A 19,647-nucleotide genomic window follows, 5' to 3' on the forward strand; every position below is an offset into this window, starting at 1 on the left:
GGGGCGCCCCGCTCCCCGGCCCCCGCCACTCCGATGGCGGAGGCCGCCTATGAAAATTTCATGTCTCCAGGTGCTGCATGGATTATTCATGAAGGTTTCTGAGCTGTCGCCGTGGGAGCCGATTGGCTGCGGCGTTTTCAGCATATTAATGACCGGCCCTGATTTAGTGCCGGGCTGGGGATGCCACCTGGATTGGCAGTCACTGGGCCGGGATCAGCTTTTCCATTTGCAGAACACGTTGTTTGTTATTTCTTTCCAGACGGGCCCAGGAGTAATATTTACCTAATTGACTAATCCAAGTGAGCGGGAGGCCCTCCCGGAGCCTCAAAGGCCCCCAGCCCCCCCTCCCCGGCTGGCCTCTGGGGGGGTCGGCCTCAGGTCACGGGCCTCCTCCCTTCCTCCCTCCCCGGCTGGGCTGCCAGGCCAGCAGGCAGGCGCCCTGAGCAAGGAGACATTACCTCAGAAGGACTGAGTAAGCTAGGCCAGGTCACGCTTGGGCCTGGCCGTCGGGGAAGCTCCCCTTCACCCGAGGGCACAGCCCTGGACGCCGGGGAGACGCCAGGGTGAGCCGGGCACCAGCCCCTGGTCGCACCCTCCCCGGGGGCCCCCGAGAGCCAGTGCCCACGTCCGCCAGTGACCGTGAAGAGACGCAGCCGGGATCCCAGGGCCCCCACCGCCCGCCCTCAGTGCAGTGGGCGCTCTGGGCAACCCTCAGCTCCCGTGGGGCGAGCCGAGCCCCCCCCAGAACACGGAGCAGTGCAGTCAGGAGGCCCAGACAAATGGGCATTGTTAGCCCAGGGAAGACCTTCCAGAGCAGAGATAAATGCCACCCTCCCCCCAACGGTGTGGAGGAGGGGGCCGGCAGTGGCAAAGGCCTGGGTGCAAAGCCAGGAGGAGAGGGGCAGAGACAGCTGGCAGGAGCAGATTTGCATGTGTCCCAAGGCTTTGAGTGACGGGTCCCAGAGTTTAGAGGTGAGGAAGTATCTTGTCTTGTGCGTAAGAAGGCGGTGCGTTAGGTTTGTGCTGCAGGAACGCCAGGGTCAGGCAGCCGGATGAGGTGCCGCAGGCATAGCCTACTCCACAGGGGTCAGCCGCCCAGGTTACCGCTGCGCTACAGCTAAACATCTGGAACCTTCCACGGGCCCCGCAGGGAAGGGGAAGGGGCTGGAGGCGGCTGGCCTTCTGCCCCGTGCGGAGACCCCTAGGTGTTGGGTGGCGGAGAGGCATCCCCGACGTGGCTGTGCCTCAAAACACCAGGAGAACAGAAAGTGGGCGATGTGGAAAAGGGAAGCCCCTGCCCTCACTTGGGACACACAGAATGAGCCCGCCTTTGGCCTGTCCGGGCACGACCTGAGCAAAGTCCTCCGAGGAGGGGTGGCAGGATTGGGAGGGGGCTTCAGTCAGGGACAACGTGGCTCTGGCAATCTCTGACCACCTTGTGAATCCAAAGGGAGCATTTGGTGGAGGAACCGGAGAGTGAAAGGCATTAGCAACGCTTAAGCCAGCCTGGAATTTTCAAAACGTTGTACAGAGAATATATAGATTTACACGAACGAGCTGAAGCTGCTGCCATGCTTTCGATCCCGCTAAAAATAGAAGTCCTTCGGACGCCCCGTGCCACGCAGGAAACTACCCGAAGAGGCCTCAATAGCGTTAGGTCAGCTGCCTACCCTCCAGCCTCTGAACGCGAGCTCAGGCCGGAAGCCTTTGGCCTTCACTAAGTCTCCTAACTTGGCGGGGCTAAAACGTACAAAGTGGGGAAGAAGGCAGAGACGGGCCACGTTTCCTAGAGTCAACGATTGTTCTTGAAGCAAAGCTTTGAAGCCAATGGGGGAGGAAAAACAGCAACAACAACATGGAATGTCTAAAATTGCCCACCATGTTTCATCGTAACCATGGCACCACACTTCTTGCAAAAACCATTCCGAGGTTCAGCTGCCAACATCCCCACTCCCGCATTCAAGCTTCCCGGAAGTCATCTTTGCGACACTCCGTGTTACACAGCCACCCCAGGTACTCCGCCTTTGCCACCATTTTAATAAAGCAATTGGGAGCAGATAGAGCCACAAAGGCAATATCTATATGGTAAATATATACATACGTAATTAGATGGCTGCAAAATTAGACAGGGTGGTGTTTAAAGAAGCAAAGAGTTCAAAATTGAAATGGAAGCCTGGTAAATAACCCATTATGCCCAAAGAAATCCTGATTGCCTATTCAGAGCTGAAATTTACATGCACTCTTGTTCATTAAAGAATGAATAACTGCTAATTTGCGGCATTACCGAAGCAAAGTTCAGATGACAGAATAAAAAACAAAAAACAAAAAACCCACAAAAAACAAAACCCTTTTAAATCAGAAATCTACCAGCTGTCCCCCGTAAACACCCCACCGCAACTTTCTTAATATACTGGAGACCCTATTTTTAAATTCTACTATCTAATTAAAATACCCAGAAGGAAAAATGATGCAGATTGCAGAAATCAAAATTTAATAATAAAAAAGAAAACGGGAGGAAGAAAATCAATCCGTTTGTTAAAGCAGTTTGTTAAATTGCCTTTTTTTTTTCCAGTATTTATTTATTTGTAGAAGTATTTGTAGGAGAAATTACCTGGGCACGTTTTCGGGAAAAGAGGCTAATTTTGTTACTCACATATATATGTTAATGGTTAAAGCAAGGAGCGGGAAAGTCATGGAGGTTTCAGGACGATGTTCTCCCTCTTAGGAAGCCAGCCTTCCAGGAGCTCCTGGTGGGACTCAGTCGGTTAAGCATCTCACCCTTGATTTCAGCTCAGGTCACGATCTTGCATTTTGTGGGTTTGAACCCCGCATCGGGCTCTGCATTGACAGCATGGAGCCTGCTTGGGATTCTCTCTCTCTCCCTCTCTCTCTGCCCCTCTCCCACTCACACTGTCTCTCTCAAAATAAATATGTAAACATTAAAAAGAAAGAAAGGAAAAAAAAAAAACCCAGTAGTCCACATATGCATGGAATCCCGTGGTATTTGTCTTTCTCTGTCAGACTTATTTCACTTGGCATTATACTCTCTGGGTCCATCCATGTTGTTTAAAGAAAAAATACCAAATGATGTCATTCATAGTCCGTGGAATTTAAGAAACCGGACAAATGAACAAAGAAAAAAAGAGACAAACAAAAGACAGACCCAGCTACAGAGAAGGAACTGGTTGCCAGAAGGAAATTGGGGGCAGGCACGTGATGTAAGTGTAGGGGACCAAGGGTACGCTTACCGCGAGATGAGCGCTGAATAATGTGTAAAATTTTTGAATCCTTGTACTGCACACAGGGAACTAATAACACACTGTGTGTTAATTATGCTTCAAAATAAGAAGTTCAGTGCTAACAACAACAAGAGACAGTAGGGCAGCAGAGGAATCAGACCCACAGAGAGGTCGGGCGTGGTGACGGGTTGGTGGGAGTGGTGACAGGTTGGTGGGAGTGGATGCCCAGCTCCGTACGGCTGCCAGGCCACTGCTCCAGGCCCGGAACCTGTGCGTGCAGCTGTGTCACGGCTGAAAGGCAGTCGGGATGGGGTCAGGATGGTGGACGTGAACTGCTTCTTTCTCTCGATGAGACACCGAGGGCAAGGACACGGTCATCGTCTAAGCTGGCACCTGATCCACAGCCGATGATCCCGACGTGTTTGCATTTCACTTAGAGATAAGAAACGTTGCACGATTTATCACGCAACCGCTAACAGGTGAAGGATGTGAGCCCGGCCCCTCCATCATTAGCACCATGCACAACTGGCCACGGGTCGACGGCTTTCATATAATGAGCTTCTCCAAATCAATACGAGAGGTGTGAATGCCAGAAGAAAGCATGTGGGGCTGGCTGGTGGAGTGCTAAGTAACCAAAGATTGAAGACGGACCACAAATTATAAAAAAAAAAAAAGTTTATTGTTTGTTCCCAAGAAAATGAAGGAGGACACAAGTTAAGAAGCATTTGCCATTTGTGTATTTGACAAAAGTAAATGTGAATTATAATAACCAATGTTAGGGAAGCTTGGCAGAAAATGGACACTTTAGCACCTTGCTCGTGGGAAGGTAACTCTCATGGGCTTCTCTGAAGGTCAGTGTGAGAACATACATGCGAAACCTGAAAGGATATTCATTTCTTCAAGCAATCCGATTTACTATAAATTTACCGAAGGAAAAAGTCAGAAAAGAAAACAGAAAAGATGTTGAAGATGCTGAAAACTGGAAACAACCTACTTGTCCAAAAATAAAGATCAATTAAACTATGGAAATATACAATTTATACGTTCTAGATGATTTTCGTATGATCATGCACCCTATTGTGGGTGAAGGGGTGAGCTCTGGAGTTTGAGCAAACCCTGGCTCCATGGGTTACTAGTTAAGTAGTCTGGGGTAAGCTACCATTTCTCTCCCTTGGGGTACTTGTGTGTAACATGAAATTACTATTAACCTACTTCAGTATTAAATGTGTTAGGGCGCCTGGGTGGCTCAGTAGGTTAAGCGTCCGACTTCGGCTCAGGTCATGATCACACGGTCCCTGAGTTCGAGCCCCGCCTCGGGCTCTGTGCTGACAGCTCAGAGCCTGGAGCCTGTTTCAGATTCTGTGTCTCCCTCTCTCTCTGCCCCTCTCCTCTTCATGCTCTGTCTCTCTCTGTCTCAAAAATAAATAAACGTTAATAAAAAAATAAATGTGTCAACATGTCTCTACTGTAAAATTGTTAAGTTAGACTCTGCTATATCATGTGTGCAGTAGTCAAAGTTCTCCAGAGAAACAGAATTGATAGGATAGAGGATAGATAGATAGATAAATAGATAATAGATGAATAGATTGATGGATGAATGGATACAGAGATATGATAGGTAGGTAGGTAGGTAGATAGAAAGATAATAGATGGATGGACAGATGGATGGATGGATGGATTGATGAATGATGGATAGATGATAGATAGATAGATAATAGATAATAGTTGCATAGATTGATGGATGAAGAGAGAGGTAGGTAGGTAGGTAGATAGGTAGATAGAAAGATAATGGATGGACAGATGGATGGATGGGTGGATGACAGATAGATAGATGATAGACAGATAGATAGATAGATATTAGATAATAGATGAATAGATTGATGGATGAATGGATAGAGAGATGATAGGTAGGTAGGTAGGTAGGTAGAAAGAAAATAGATGGATGGACAGATGGATGGATGGGTGGATGAATGGATGACAGATACACAGATGATAGATAGATAGATAGATAGATGATAGATAGATACATTTATCGTAGGAATTGGCGGGCCTGGTTATGGAGGATGAGAAGTCCCAGGATCTGCCATCTGCAAACCAGAGAACTAGGAAAGCCAGTGGTGAAATTCACTCTGAATCCAAAGGCCCCAGAACCAAGAGCACCCATACCCGAGGCCAGGAAAAGTAGGGTGTTCCAACCCTAGCAAGGAAAGCAAATTTGGTCCTCGTCTGTCTTATTATTCTATTCAGACCATTGGCAGTTTAGATGGTGTCCACCCTCCCTGGGGAAGGCGATCTTCTTTAGTCACTCAGATGCTGGTCTCTTCCTGAAACGCCCTCATAGATGCATCCAGAAATAATGACTTACCAGCTCTCTGGGCACCCCTTCGCCCAGTCAGACTGATGCATAAAATTGGCCATCACAATGTGTTCAAGTTATTATTATTGGAACTATTTTTATTGTTGTCAGGCAGTCTCAATGAATGAAACTGTCAGAGTGTGTTTTCAAGTTAAAAAAAAAAAGCCTAAGGAAATAGGCCAGGATATCGAAAAAATATTTATATCTCTTTATGCTTAACTATATTTTCGACTTGTATATTATTAATATGTATTATTTATACAATATTGTAATTTATTATTTATTATTTAATGATGTGCTCTTACTTTCAGCCTGGTCAATGCTGCAGCAACCATTCCTAAAGCAGATTCTCTTTTTGTCAATCTGAAAGGTAAATCTGATGGAACAGACTGGGATTTTAATTCAAAAAAATGGCAATATTGTTTTTTTTAAAGTATTTTTTAAAGTGTTTGTTTATATTTGAGACAGAGAGAGACAGAGCGCGAGCAGGAGAGGGGCAGAGAGAGAGGGAGACACAGAATCTGAAGCAGGCTCCGGGCTCTGAGCCATCAGCTGAGAGCCTGATGAGGGACTTGAACACACCAGCAGTGACATCGCGACCTGAGCTGAAGTTGGACGTTTAACTAACTGAGCCACCCAGGCACCCCTAAAAAAAATCACAACATTATTTTAGGGACTTTTTTGTCTTTCCCGCCACCGACCAGATCTGTATTTATCCTTCAATCGACCTTTAAATGGAACACTTTTTCTTCTGCTTTTGAAGTGTTACTATTTCAAGGCAGAATCAGTTTTGGCTTTTGCCATTGGGACCTAGAAGCACACACCCGGGAGGGCGGCCTGGCTGCTTCATGGAATGCATCTTCCTTGAGAGAGATTCTTGGGGGAATATTACACGAGTAGGGTCGAACCCTCTTCAGGCAAGGGTTGGCCAACAGCCATTTAAAAATCATACCTTTCTCAATTTCTCCCCTACACACACACACACACACACACACACACGCACATGCACCCACACGCTCTCAGCCACACACCCCTTTCAAGAATTTTCATTTATATCTGTCAGCTCAGCCTTTGGCCGACCGCCATAGTGGTTTTGTGAAGAAGCAATGGAGACCCCTGTCTTCCCTGTGTCACTCTACATTTTGAATCAGAGGGTGCCTTAGTGGCTAATGTAGCATCTGCCGTGCTAATGTAGAAATGGCCTGAATTTGGTTTTTCAACGAATAAAGTACTCAGTTGTCTGAAAATGCACACAAGACCATGCTTTGCCACCCTCCCCTCATGTGGTCTTCAGGCTGACTTCAAAGAGAAACCATCCCATGTGGTGGTTCTGTGGGTTTCTAGGCTGGAATGTGGACAGTGGTGCTGAGTGACTCATTGCTTTGATTGTGATTGGTGTCTTGTGTATGTAAAGAAAAACTGAGTGTTCGTATCAAAGGAAAACAAGAGAGCTTGGAATTAATGCAAGATGTCCTCCTCTCCACCCCAAAAATGTATGCTCTATCTTGAAAACATATCTGTTCAGTATAAACAACATTTCATTAGATGACTCAAGAGATGGTTGAAAATGTCACTCCGATTCAAAAATAGAGCTTTTTTTTTCCCCCTCAATAAATGAGTTCTGCTTCGGAAAGGTTATAACAAGGAAATTGTATTCTGTGTTGGGAAATGAGTCGATGGCCCTTATCAATGAGCATTTACTAGGTAAATTGATAAACCCGGGCACTTGTACCCGCTACGCAAATTTACGAGGATACCAAATAATGACAGCAGGGGCTGCTAAGACTAGGAGCCGGAGAAGATGAGCTACATGGAGTGGGGATGCCCTTGAACAGGATGTGGCCACGGCCTGGTTCTGATGCCCCCCCCCCACCATTTCGGTACGCAGCAGCCAACCTCCAAATCCCATCCCTTTGGGGTGCTGTCACCCTCCCCTGGGAACCCTAAGGGCGAGTCGACACCGATTCGGAACATGGTAGGTGATCGGACAGAGGGGAGCCGGAAGCCGGCGTACTGGCTCTGTTTCAGGCCGAGTCCACTTGGAACAGTGAGGGACAGTGGAGGCCAAATGCAAGCAGAGAGGAGATAAAGGGAGAGACACCACTGGAAGCAGCTCTGACTGTGCGGCCAGGGGACATGAGGACAAGGGGAGGATGTTGGGTGCTTGGAGGAATCCCCCATGGAGCTGGGGTTCCGACCTTTCAGGAGCGGGCACTCCCCTGTAGTTTGCGCAGGTGGATGACCGTTCTAGAGACTGGAACCCAAGGGCTTTGGAACAAACTGCTGCTTCAGGAGGGACTACGTTTGTGGGGATGAAGTTGGCAGGAAGGAGCAGCAGACAGGAAAGGGGTGGTCTCTTCTCCAGTCTCTAATACCCCAGGGAGGCAGGACCCAACAGGAAGCCGAGTGGAGGAGGAAACCTAATGCAGATGTCACAGAACGGGACACAGAAGGGGTAGCTCCAGAGCTGAGAGCCCCTGACCCAGAAAACTGCTGACACGGGGGCATCACTAATCCACAGGTGATTTTCCAGGGGCAGGTTAGAGGTAGAGGAAAAATACAAACAGATTACAAAAAGCCAAGGCACATTCAACTTTTCAAGAACATTTCTGTTGCGTGTCGTTGGGCACGTCCATCCGTCACGTAATTCACCTGAGCTTCCTTAGGAAAAGCATTTGACTCACTGGGAATTGAGTTTTATTTTAATCTCATATTCTTAGCTTGTTGGATCTACAGCAAGCCCCTCTGTATATTATATTAATATTTAGATATTCTATTCATACATGGTAATTTTTCCATGTGAGAGAGCCTGGGTCTTTCTTCGTGTGACATTGCATTTTTCCATGGGTGAATTGTAACAACTGGCTTCCTGGGTGAGCCCTTGGGGACTATATTTTCTTCATCACTGCTTTGAGTAGGATTATATAATAATAATTCCAGGTTTCCGTGTTTCTTTCTTTTTAAGTTTATTTATTTATTTTGAGAGAGAGAGTGCGAGCAAGGGAGGGGCAAAGAGAGGGAGAGAGAGAGAGAATCCCAAGCAGGCCCCGCGCTGTCAGCATGGATTCCGATGTGGGGCTTGAACCCACAAACCGTGAAATCATGAACGGAGCTGAAACCAAGAGTTGGTCGCTCAGCCTACTGAGCCGCCCAGGCACCACAGATTTCCATGTTTCTGACAATAATTTATTTCTTTCAATTTGTAGTTTGCCGTTCCAAACCAAGTCATAACTTCTTTAAAGTTCTTTAAAGTTCAGGGCACAAATTGTGCACTGAATCACAAAATACTGGCAATAGAGGAGGTTAGAAAATTAAAGCAAAATATCTTAAGAGGCCAGGTGGACAGTGTAAATAAATAAAGTGAATCCATTTTAAATGATACAGATTGGATTGTGATAAATAAGAAAGTTTTTTTTTCTCTTTTTATGTATTTGCTGACCAAATGAAATTTTTGCCAGCTTAGGAATAGGTCTTGCTTCCATCTTGTTTTCTCACTTCATCAAAATTATTGGCTGTCTATATATATATATATATATATATGCATATGTGTGTGTATATATGTGTGTGTATACACATAGATATGTACATGCATAAATTATCTATCTATCTATCTATCTATCTATCTATCATCTATCTGTCTATCTGTAGGAAAAAGTGGAATAAAAATTTGGGCTATTTTAAAATTCTTATTAGTGTTTCTAGTAAGGTTGATTTTTACTATCCCTTTCTTCCTACTTGATACGTTATTTGGAAATTACGTGCAATATGATTTTTGAAGCCCGAAAGTAGAAAAGGACAAGAGGACTGTTTTCACTAGCGTTTGAGCAGGAAGCACCTACCAGGTGAAGGGTATGGATACCGAGAGTAAGACGCGAATTTAAAAATATTTCGTTCATGAAAGATGGGAGAGGAGCAGTGGGGGGTACAGGTCGTGTGGACAGCGAATGAGGCTGCCTTCAGGTCAGTGTGTTTGAAATACCAGTGCCCATATCTCCTCTCTGGGAACCGGTCATTGTGTCCTGACCTCTGGTATTGATTTGCTTTTTGAGTAGAAATCGCTGAATCTCCCTGGGCGCATTTCTTCAACTATAAAATGAGGATTTATCCTAGAATCTGTGATTACCAACAGGCAGCCTGAAGGCTGAATGTTTCATACGGATACTTTGTTCTTAAGATTAACGCGTGGGGTGTAGGTAACACCCTTTGGTTACAAAAATGAAAACACACTCCCCTCAGAAGCCAAGTGATATTAAGAGACACATGTGTTCTAATCAATAACAAGGCTTCGGAGTGTGATGTAGAAAAATTGGTCAGTAATTCACTCTTGGAGTCTTTGGTCTTCTTCCTTTAGGCAGGACCTGAGAGAAGGCAGATGCAGATGGCACTTAGAGGGTCCTGGATCCGAAGTCAGAAAATAATATTCTACAAATTGGTCTCACCCTAGAGGAAATCCACCGAAGAGCCTGCAGAATACTCCAGGGGGAACATTTCACATAATTCCTCACTCGTGTGAGTTTCCATTGGAATACAACCAAAACTTAATAGTGCTTTAGAACATAATATACTATATAGGATTCTACCGTAATGAGATTTCCACCCATACAGAGTGGATTATTTGTTCAAATGGTCTATAAAAAGCCTAGAAGTTTCTTTAACAAGCAAGGCTTAATACACATTTTCAGGTACGTGCTAAAGCCTTTGTGCCAGCTTATGTTTAGAGATGTATTATTGAGGTAAATAACAGTCTCTGCCACTAGCGATATGCAAAGCTACTGTTTTCAGGCAAGAACTTTCTTTCAAGGTAGATCTGTGGTGGGCAATGAAAATAAAGACACGTTTACGCTAATACGTATCAAATATTTTAGATGTTTTGTTCTGTTGTATTTTCAAGTCCTCTTGAGACAAAGCTATTCAGGTTATAATCCATTTAGATATTTTTCCGTTGATATTGTAACTATGTGCCTAAGCAAAGGTTCTAGCTGTTTCTATTTGTTAAGTATGCTATTTCTCATTGTTAAAGACGTTACCTACCTATCTATCTATCTATACATCCATGTGCCTACCTATTATCTATCTGTCTACCTATCATCTTTGAAGTTTTCCGACATTCAAAAAATAATGTGAGGCAATTCATGTTTAAAACACACATGTACTAGAGTAAATCTAAAAATAGAAATGTTACTTGGGAAAATTTCAGGAAAAAAGATTAATAGATCAAAAAAAGTATATAAATAGCCCCACTACTTTTAAAACTCCATTGAAATGAGACTAAGGCATTATTTTGTGGGCTTTTTTTAAAAATAATTTTTATTCAACTTATTTAAGCTAAAAAAAAAGGACATCATTAAAAAAAATTTTAATGTTTATTTTTGAGACAGAGAGAGACAGAGCATGAATGGGGGAGGGTCAGAGAGAGAGGGAGACACAGAATCCGAAGCAGGCTCCAGGCTCTGAGCTGTCAGCACAGAGTCCGACGCGGGGCTCAAACTCATGGACCGCGAGATCATGACCTGAGCCGAAGTCGGACACTTAACTAACTGAGCCACCCAGGCACCCCAATTTTTAAAATTTTTTTTTAACGTTCATTTATTTTAGGACATCCTTTCAAAGACACAAACCCATAAAGACAAAACGTGTAAGAAAGAAGACAAGTATAGAACTTTGCAAGTTGAGGACAGAGGGCTGCGGGATGATTTAGACCACTTGTACAAGGTACAAAAGAGGGCCCTAGAAAATTTAAGTCATAATAAAAGAAAATGTAAAACTCAATACGAGAGCGAAATTAAAGAACTGTGCCAGAATGAGGAAGATAAAGAGATGACAGCAAGAAAAGGAACAAGAATGAGAGTAGGCGGCCAACAGGTGTAACATCCAAATGACAAGAGTTCTAGGATGAGAGAACAGAGTCAATAGGGCGAGGAAATCATTACTAAATCCTCAAAGACAATAGTAAATCATAAACAGTTCAGTAGAATGAATAATGCTTCTAGATTGGAGGGCCCATCATATGCATAGTAAAATAAATGAGGATAGACTTAACTAATGTCCTTGAGAAACGTGTTAGCTCTGAACCCAAAAATAAAATCATATACATTGCTAAGGGAGAAAAGAAAAGTCACACTTACAGACCCAGATTGGATTTTGCCATCTCTCCAGAAATTAGAAAAGCTGAAAGCTAGAAGGCAGTAGAGCAGGTTCTAAAAATTCTGAAGGGATTGCTGTGATTTCTTTTAAAAAGGTAAAGTTAATATTGGATCAGGTATGATTACTGGCAGTAGGCGCAGACGGTTGGGAGTTCGACTTGAATTTGTAGTGAGCGAGTAGAAAATTAAGCAAACAAAGAAGCCAGACAAGCATTCCCAGGGAAACTCAAAGCAAATGAAAGCAAACAGAGGGCACCACGTGGCTCGTGTGACGACCACCCACACTCCCTCCGAGTGTGAGCACTGGATACTGTTGGGAAAGCTTCAGGCGGTGTGATGGGGCGGGACGAAAAACAGAGAGGGTGCTCCGAGGGGGCTAATTCCTCGTTTTAATTGGGGATCCTAATTGATCATGGCAGAAACTGAAAAATTTAACAATAGCAGTAGAAGCATATCATTTAGAGATGTAGAAGTGGGTGCAAAAGAATCAGCAAAAAGATCCGAAAGCACCGGGGTGTGTTGTTCTGCACGGGACTACGCTCGTTCAGTGCCTCAGAGCTGTGCTCCCCACTTCTACGGAACGTTGTGTATCAAGTTATAATGTTACTAATCACCCTCGAGGAGACCTCACTATCACCATAGGTGAGCCAATATTCTTTATACTCTGTGGTTGGCACGTTTGGATAGAGACTGGCTGGGCTCCTCATGGAAGATACTATTTTTCTCCTGATACATATTTTTTTAACCTTTTGGTCAATTTCAATGTCTGCAAACAGGAGAGTGGGGTAGAAACATGGTCATCCCACCTGCTCGAATTGGGATTGGTTTTGTTTTGTTTTGTTTTGTTTTGTTTTGTTTTGTTTTGTTTTTGAGTGGTTTTCTCTCTTGGTTCATGATGACGTAGAAGGCTGTCACCATCGATAGGTACATAATACCACGGTTCTTTCCTCTTCCACCTTTTTTCTGCTTCTCATTTCCTGTAGGGTGGAAACCAGTTTAGATCATCTAGTATCAGCAAACAGGTCAGGAGTAAGATCTGAGGGAATATTGTGTGAATAAATGTTTCTGCTATGGAGAATGGACTTTCTAACATTGATTTCCACTGCTCTGGAGCCATTACCGTCTGATTCTGCCCTTTCTCTTTTGATGTCGTAGGAGGCTGGATCCTACGTGGATAAGGACGCTGGCCTCCGTGTGTTTTCCTAGGTTTCCGTGTCTGTGAGTGGAGAATGAACACATCTTGCTCAGTGTCATCCTTACTTGTGTGAACACCCAGGGCTCCCGATCATCAAAGAGCCATTTCTAGTCACTGAGCTGTTGCTATGGCAATAATCTTCCAAATACAACCACGTTGGGTGAGAAGGGCATGAGACGTTTGTTTTAATCCTGTAACCGAAATTGACGAGAGACGGTGTGTTAGCTAAGATGAAATTTGAAACACTTCATAAGACTTTTATTTTGAATGGTTTCTTACATACTGTAAACAATTTTAGGAGGGCAGTCCAAACATTACTTTGATCGAAAATGACAAACATCTTTCCAACTGTGTCTTGATATGGCCTGACTCATCGCAGATGCCTGAAACTTATTTGGAAGTACCTGTTTAAGGCACACATAGCTGAGGAATCAATTCGTGACGTCTGCAATGGCCACAGGACTGCCTTAGGTATTTGACAGTGTTTCGCGTTCCTTACTATTTTTGTGTGTCTCATAATCTTTGTTGGAGACGTACCTCGCGGAGTCCAGTAGAGATTGAGGCAAGAGATCGAGACAAGTGAGCCTAGAGATGGGCATGCTATCTCTTTCCAGGCCTTGAGGGTGGAGTCGGGAGTGAGTCTCGTCAGGACTCAAGGATATCTCTCTTGTAGGTATCACTGCATTTTTCTTGGGCTTCTGAAGACTTCTCCTCTAAGACGAACTTGTGTTTAGGTAGGAGCTGTCCTGCCACAGGTTTTTCTCCGTGTCTGCTCTCCCCTCAGCCTTAGGACTTCCCTCCCCACCTGCACTCAGAGGTGGGTCCTCCAACTCCTGATGTCCACCCGCAGGAGCTGTGGACCCCAGTTCAGGGCTCCTGCCTTTCTCTGCTATAGAGGCTTCTCCTGGCCTCTGTCCAGGACATCTCTCCCCCCGCCCTCCTCGAGGGGGCGAGATGTTTTGTCTGTTCCCCTCACCTAGATCTCAGTTTTTCTAGACACGATTTTAAACATCTTTTAAATGCTTCAACACTGGCATGGAAGTAGAAGAGAGAAAGTTTGCAAGTGAAATGCGTTTGAAATTGGCCTTAGAAAGCTTTTCTTTCCCCCTGATTATGAATATTTAGGATTTTGAGACCAAAATGTAGAGCAACAGGCTCTACAGTGTTTCCAGCTGGGATTCTATTCACAAACTTATTTCAAATTAATAAGCTCATGTTGTAGAATCCCACAGAACGCTAATGAGCTACCAACGCACCCTATGTATTTCTCCTAAGAGCCGGACTGGCTAGCTAACCGCCGTAATATGGAGAGAGAATCCTTTCTGAGCCAAATGACCTTTGTGAATTGCGTGCAGAGTCCCCCAGGGTGTCTGCTGTCCTTGGATTCTTCATAAGAGGTAGGTTCTTTTTCGAGTGTATTCAAGGCAATATTATACATCATTTGATTCTGTGATTGAACACAACACACTGAGAAAACAATACCGTCCCCCAGAAGCGAGCCGCCGTGGGATGATGCCTCACTGAGGATGGGCCTTTGATTGTTTCTGTTATCGGCTTGGAGCGGCAAAGCTGTCCCGTCTTCCTTCGTTCCGCGACTCTTGTGGCAATGACAGGGAGAGAGTGGGAATGCTTACGTAGAATCTCCCAGATTGAAATTTAAAATACCCCAAGTAGCTCAATCTACCTAAACGGTTTAGGCTCTTAACTGTGGTATTTGAGAAATCCTTTTGCTCTCAAACCACAGTCTTCTCCCCCAAAGACCCACAATCAAGCAACTCTTCAGCATGCCAGGACCTTCACATCCACCCAGCCTGCTGGGATATCAGCCTCTCCCTTCCTCCCGGCTTACGTCCCAGTTTCCCAGTTCACTCTGCAGTCTGTTACCATCTCTTCTTGTACCCCTTTATCTCGATCCAGCTTTCCCAGCAAAATCCAAACCTTGGTGTGATCCTACCTGGTGAGTATCCTCAGCCTGCTCTGTGCAGCTGAATGATTGAGAGGACAGAAGGGGGTCTCGTGTTGATTGCCCCCAATTTAAATGAGCTCCTGGAGCCACCATGATCATTCCTGCACCTGGTGACCCACTCCCTTTTCCACTCCTTGAGACGTCTGGGTAAAACCTTTGCCTTCTCAAATACTTAGCATTTTGTCCTCACGCTCAGGTGATGACTTGATTTCCTATCTCACTGGGAAAATATCATGAGAAAATACCAATCACCAGGACGGAACTCCCTCGGGCTCCTCCCGCGTCGCACCGCTGGCTCATTGTGTCCCTGCACATGCGTGCCTTCCCACCTGTCACTGTGGACACCTGCTCCTAAAGCCAGTGCCTGTCTCTCCTGGATCTCGTATTTTCTCCCCTACGTGGTATTGACTCTGCAGCGACTCTCCCCTTTCTTGTGTCCTCAACCTCTCTTGCCGAAGCATGCAACGTGCATTTACACTTCATGTCTAAATAAAACAAAGTAGGGGCAAAATGACCAAAACCACCCCTTCTGCATTCTTTTCTAAGTTTTCCAGCAAATTCCATGATTTGAATCATTTCCATTCAGTCTTCCCTCCTTTGCTCAAATGGATTCCAAGGAGGGTTTCATCTCAACCGATCCATCAGAACAGACCCCTTCAAGATTCCCAGTGACATCATGATGCTAAGTCAAAGAGGACTTGTCAGTTTTCATCTCTTTTCATTTTTATTATTTTTTAATTTTTTTTAAGAACTCTTTTTCTTAACTTTTTTTTAACGTTTATTTATTTTTGAGAAACAGAGAGAGACAGAATGAGCAGGGGAGGGGCAAAGAGAGGGAGACATAGAACATGAAGCAGGCTCCATGCTCTGGGTCGTCAGCACAGAGCCCGACGCGGGGCTCGAACTCATGAGCTGTGAGATCGTGACCCGAGCCGAAGTCGGACGCTCAACCGACTGAGCCACCCAGGCGCCCCAGTTTTCATCTTTTTTAAAGTTTATTTACTTATGTTTGAGAGAGACAGAGAGAATGTGAGTGGGGGAGGGGCAGAGAGAGAGGAAGAGAGAGAATCCCAAGCAGGCTCTGTGCAGTCAGTGCAGAGCCCAACATGGGGCTCGAACTCACAAACTGCGAGGTCATGACCTGAACTGAAACCAAGTCGGCAGCTTAACCTACTGAGCCACCAGGGTGCCCCTGTCAGTTCTAATCTTAAATGACTTCTGGTGTGGATGAGTACATCTTCCTAAAAATACCTTTTCCCTATGGCTTCCAGAATGATTCTTTCTTCGTTTTTCTTTTCTTTAATTTTTGCCAACATTATTGAGGTTTACTTGACAAAGAAAAATTGTATACCTGTGTTTTTCTTTTAACTTCTTAGTTGTTCCCTCTTCCTCTTCTTTCATGGAATATCTCACATCTCCCGCCTCTCAGTGCTGGAATATGCCAATGCTTCGTTTTGACCTCTTCTTTTGTGTGTGCATGAAGTCCCAAGGAGATCTCAGTCAGCCTCCTTGAATATCACCCATTGCCTGATGAAACCTACATTTTCATCTGCAGCTTAGATATCTCCTCGAACCCCAGACTCATACATCTGACTGCCTTCTTAGCATTCTTTTTTTAATTTGTTTAAATGTTTATTTATTAATGAGAGAGACAGAGACAGAATGTGAGTGGGTTGGGGCAGAGAGAGAAGGAGTCACAGAATCCGAAGCAGACTCCAGGCTCTGAGCTGTCAGCACAGAGCCCGACGCGGGGCTCGAACTCACACCGTGAGATTATGACCTGAGCTGAAGTCGGACGCTCAACCGACTGAGCCACTCAGGAGCCCCTGCCTTCTTAGCATTCTACCTGGATGTCCAGCATATATTGGAAATGTTAGAACTTAGTTTGTGGTACAGCAATTCTCTTTTCTACTAACAAACAACAGCAACAACATTTCCTTCTCCCAACATACACACACACACACACACACACGCACGCACACGCCATTTCTTCCATAGTCTTCCACATCTTAGTAGGTAGCAACAACATCTTACCGTTGTTATAGCTGACGATGGGGTCGCAGCTGGTTCATTTATGTCTGTCACGCCCACGTGCAGTCTATCCGCAAATGCCTTCCTGTCCCCCATAGAGATAGCTTGCTTCCTTCGAGACAGTGTTTGGGAAGCCTTTCCTGACCCTCCTCTTTTAAAACAAGCCCTCATTGGGGCACCTGGGTGGCTCAGTCGGTTAAGTGGCTGACTTCGGCTCAGGTCATGATCTCTCGGTCTGTGAGTTCAAGCCCTGCATCAGGCTCTGTGCTGACAGCTCAGAGCCTGGAGCCTGTTTCTGATTCTGTCTCCCTCTCTCTCTGACCCTCCCCCGTTCATGCTCTATCTCTCTCTGTCTCAAAAATAAATAAACGTTAAAAAAAAATACAAGCCCTCACTTCCACCCTGAGATTCCCTTTCTCTGTTCTACAGAGTCACCTGCTTCTCGTCCAATCTTCCCTGAAGCAGTGGGCAGGCTCTATAAAGTCAGGCCCTTCGTCTGTTTCATTCATGAGTTCCCTGTGTCTTGAAGAGTGCCTGGCACTTAGCAGGGAGGCCACTGAGATTAACAAGGCACAGAAGCCATTAGATTAGCGTGTGATTTCATTTCAAATTCAAATATACCTTCTGGGTTGTAATCTTGATGAGCCTACGATTGAACGCTCTACCAAAATACGTGCTCCTAGAGACGTTGAGCACGTTTCCAGTTTTTGGAACTAGTAATTAAATGATCTTCCAGAGGGATGGTGATTTCCATGTTTTAATGTCCAAGATTACCTGATCAATCTTCAAAGGCGTGATAACACAGGGTTTACTGTCATAAGCAGACTCAGCTGAAATGCAAAAGCACTTCTTTTGCCATGGTGTGCTGTGTTTATCAACTTGAGGAGTTGGTCTTAGAACCGTCCTTCGTCATGATCACAGAAATCGTTTTTGAGGACGTTCTCATGCTGTGTCTGAAGCACTATTCCGCATGTGGGAGAAGTCACCGGCAACAACATACAACATCCCTTGCTTTAGGAGGCCACTGGCGAAGAAAATCAGCAACAGCAAACATATAACGATGGATATTACCAATTCTGTGATACATAGAACAATGGTGGGCTGAAGACAATGCTGTTGAAGCCTAGAGTTACCCGAGGAAATTAGAGATAGCTTCACAGCAGATGCTGTGCAGAAACCGGGTTCACAGAGACAGGGTCTTCGCCCGCAGGGAGTACGGGGAAGGGCCCCCAGAACGTTGCACCACCGCGTGCAAAGTGCACGGAGCGAATGGTTTGGCGCGAATGCAGGTCAAGTTGCCTGGGGCCAGCTGTAAAGCAGACTCAACCTGGAGACAACAGATGAGACAGCTTGAGGGGTTTGGGTTTGCTTGTTTATCCGTGAACATTTTGTATGTATGTACCAAGTCTTTGTTAAGTGAAGAAGAAGGCAGCGGATGTTTCTTCTTCTATCCAAATACTTGTAGAGAGGTGGATGGAGAACAAAATAAGTACAGCTGTAAAGAAAGGGTGTGTGTGCTTCATGTATCCCCTGTGCCCGTGGACCCCCCTTCTCTTGTCACCTGGGGTCATTTTGCCCTCCTGCCAAGCAGAAGCCTGGGTTTCCCCATCACTCACCTGGGCGTGAAAGCTCTGTGTTACTGCTTACTCCTTGCCCTGTTTGCCCCACCTACTCAGGTGTTATAGTTCGTTCTCACGTGCTGCAAATGTCTTTCGAATCTGTCACATTGCCCTCAGCATTTCCCAACTGGCTCCCTTTGCTAGCTTTCCTTCTCTTCTGTTCTGCTCCCGACCATTCTCCTAGGTTTCCAGTGTGAATCTCCTAAATTGGCTATACTCCCACTCAACTTCTTTCTAATGTGAACAGAATTAAGTGCAGATTCTTCCAACAATCGTTGTGCCGGGGCTGACACGTATAAGACGCTCACTAGGCTGTGAGCCCCTAACGACACTTGCATAAGTTCGTGGTCTCCGAAGGTGGGGGCTGGGACACTAACTAGCTCCCCAGGAAACAAACCCTAGGTGAGGATGACCAAGCACACAGTCGTCCGAACTGGGCCTTGATTATATGATTATTCTCCCCATGCTTCCGTTTCTGTCAAACTATCCATATCTTCAAGGCTTAGGTCAGGTGCTGCCTTTTCCATTTTCTTTTGTGTGACTCAGAACTGAAGTTAAGCATCCTCTCATTGGGATTCACGTAGAATTTTGCATCTCTTAGGAAAGTTCAGCATCGTCTCTAAGGCATTACAATTATTTATGGATATGCTTTATGCATCTAAAAAACACGTAAAGCGATGTTTTGCAGGCATCGAGAGGATGGTGTGTGATTAGAACATAGGCCCTAAAGCAGACGGCCTGACCTTGAATGTTGTTCTGCCACTCCCGCATGCCATGACCTAAAATAAATGACTTAACCTCTCTGTTTCATTTGTCTCCGATGCAAGATGGGGATGATAATAGCACCTATCTCTTAGAGCTGTTGTGTGGATTCGATAAGTGGATACATAAAAATTCAAAATCGTGCCTGAAATTCAGTTAACACTCAATAGACGAAAACTATCAATTTGAGTTTACGATGTCTAGAAAGCAGCACTTAGCCTCTTGCTGGGATCATCCCAGTATATCACTGGCAGGTGACCGTGGAGGCAAATTGGGAAACGAACTCTCATCGATCCAAAGAGGATGTGTAGTCAAATACGACACAAGAGTAATTCT

Source organism: Lynx canadensis, chromosome A3 (genome assembly GCF_007474595.2).
Source record: "Lynx canadensis isolate LIC74 chromosome A3, mLynCan4.pri.v2, whole genome shotgun sequence".
In the NCBI taxonomy this organism is placed as follows: domain Eukaryota; kingdom Metazoa; phylum Chordata; class Mammalia; order Carnivora; family Felidae; genus Lynx; species Lynx canadensis.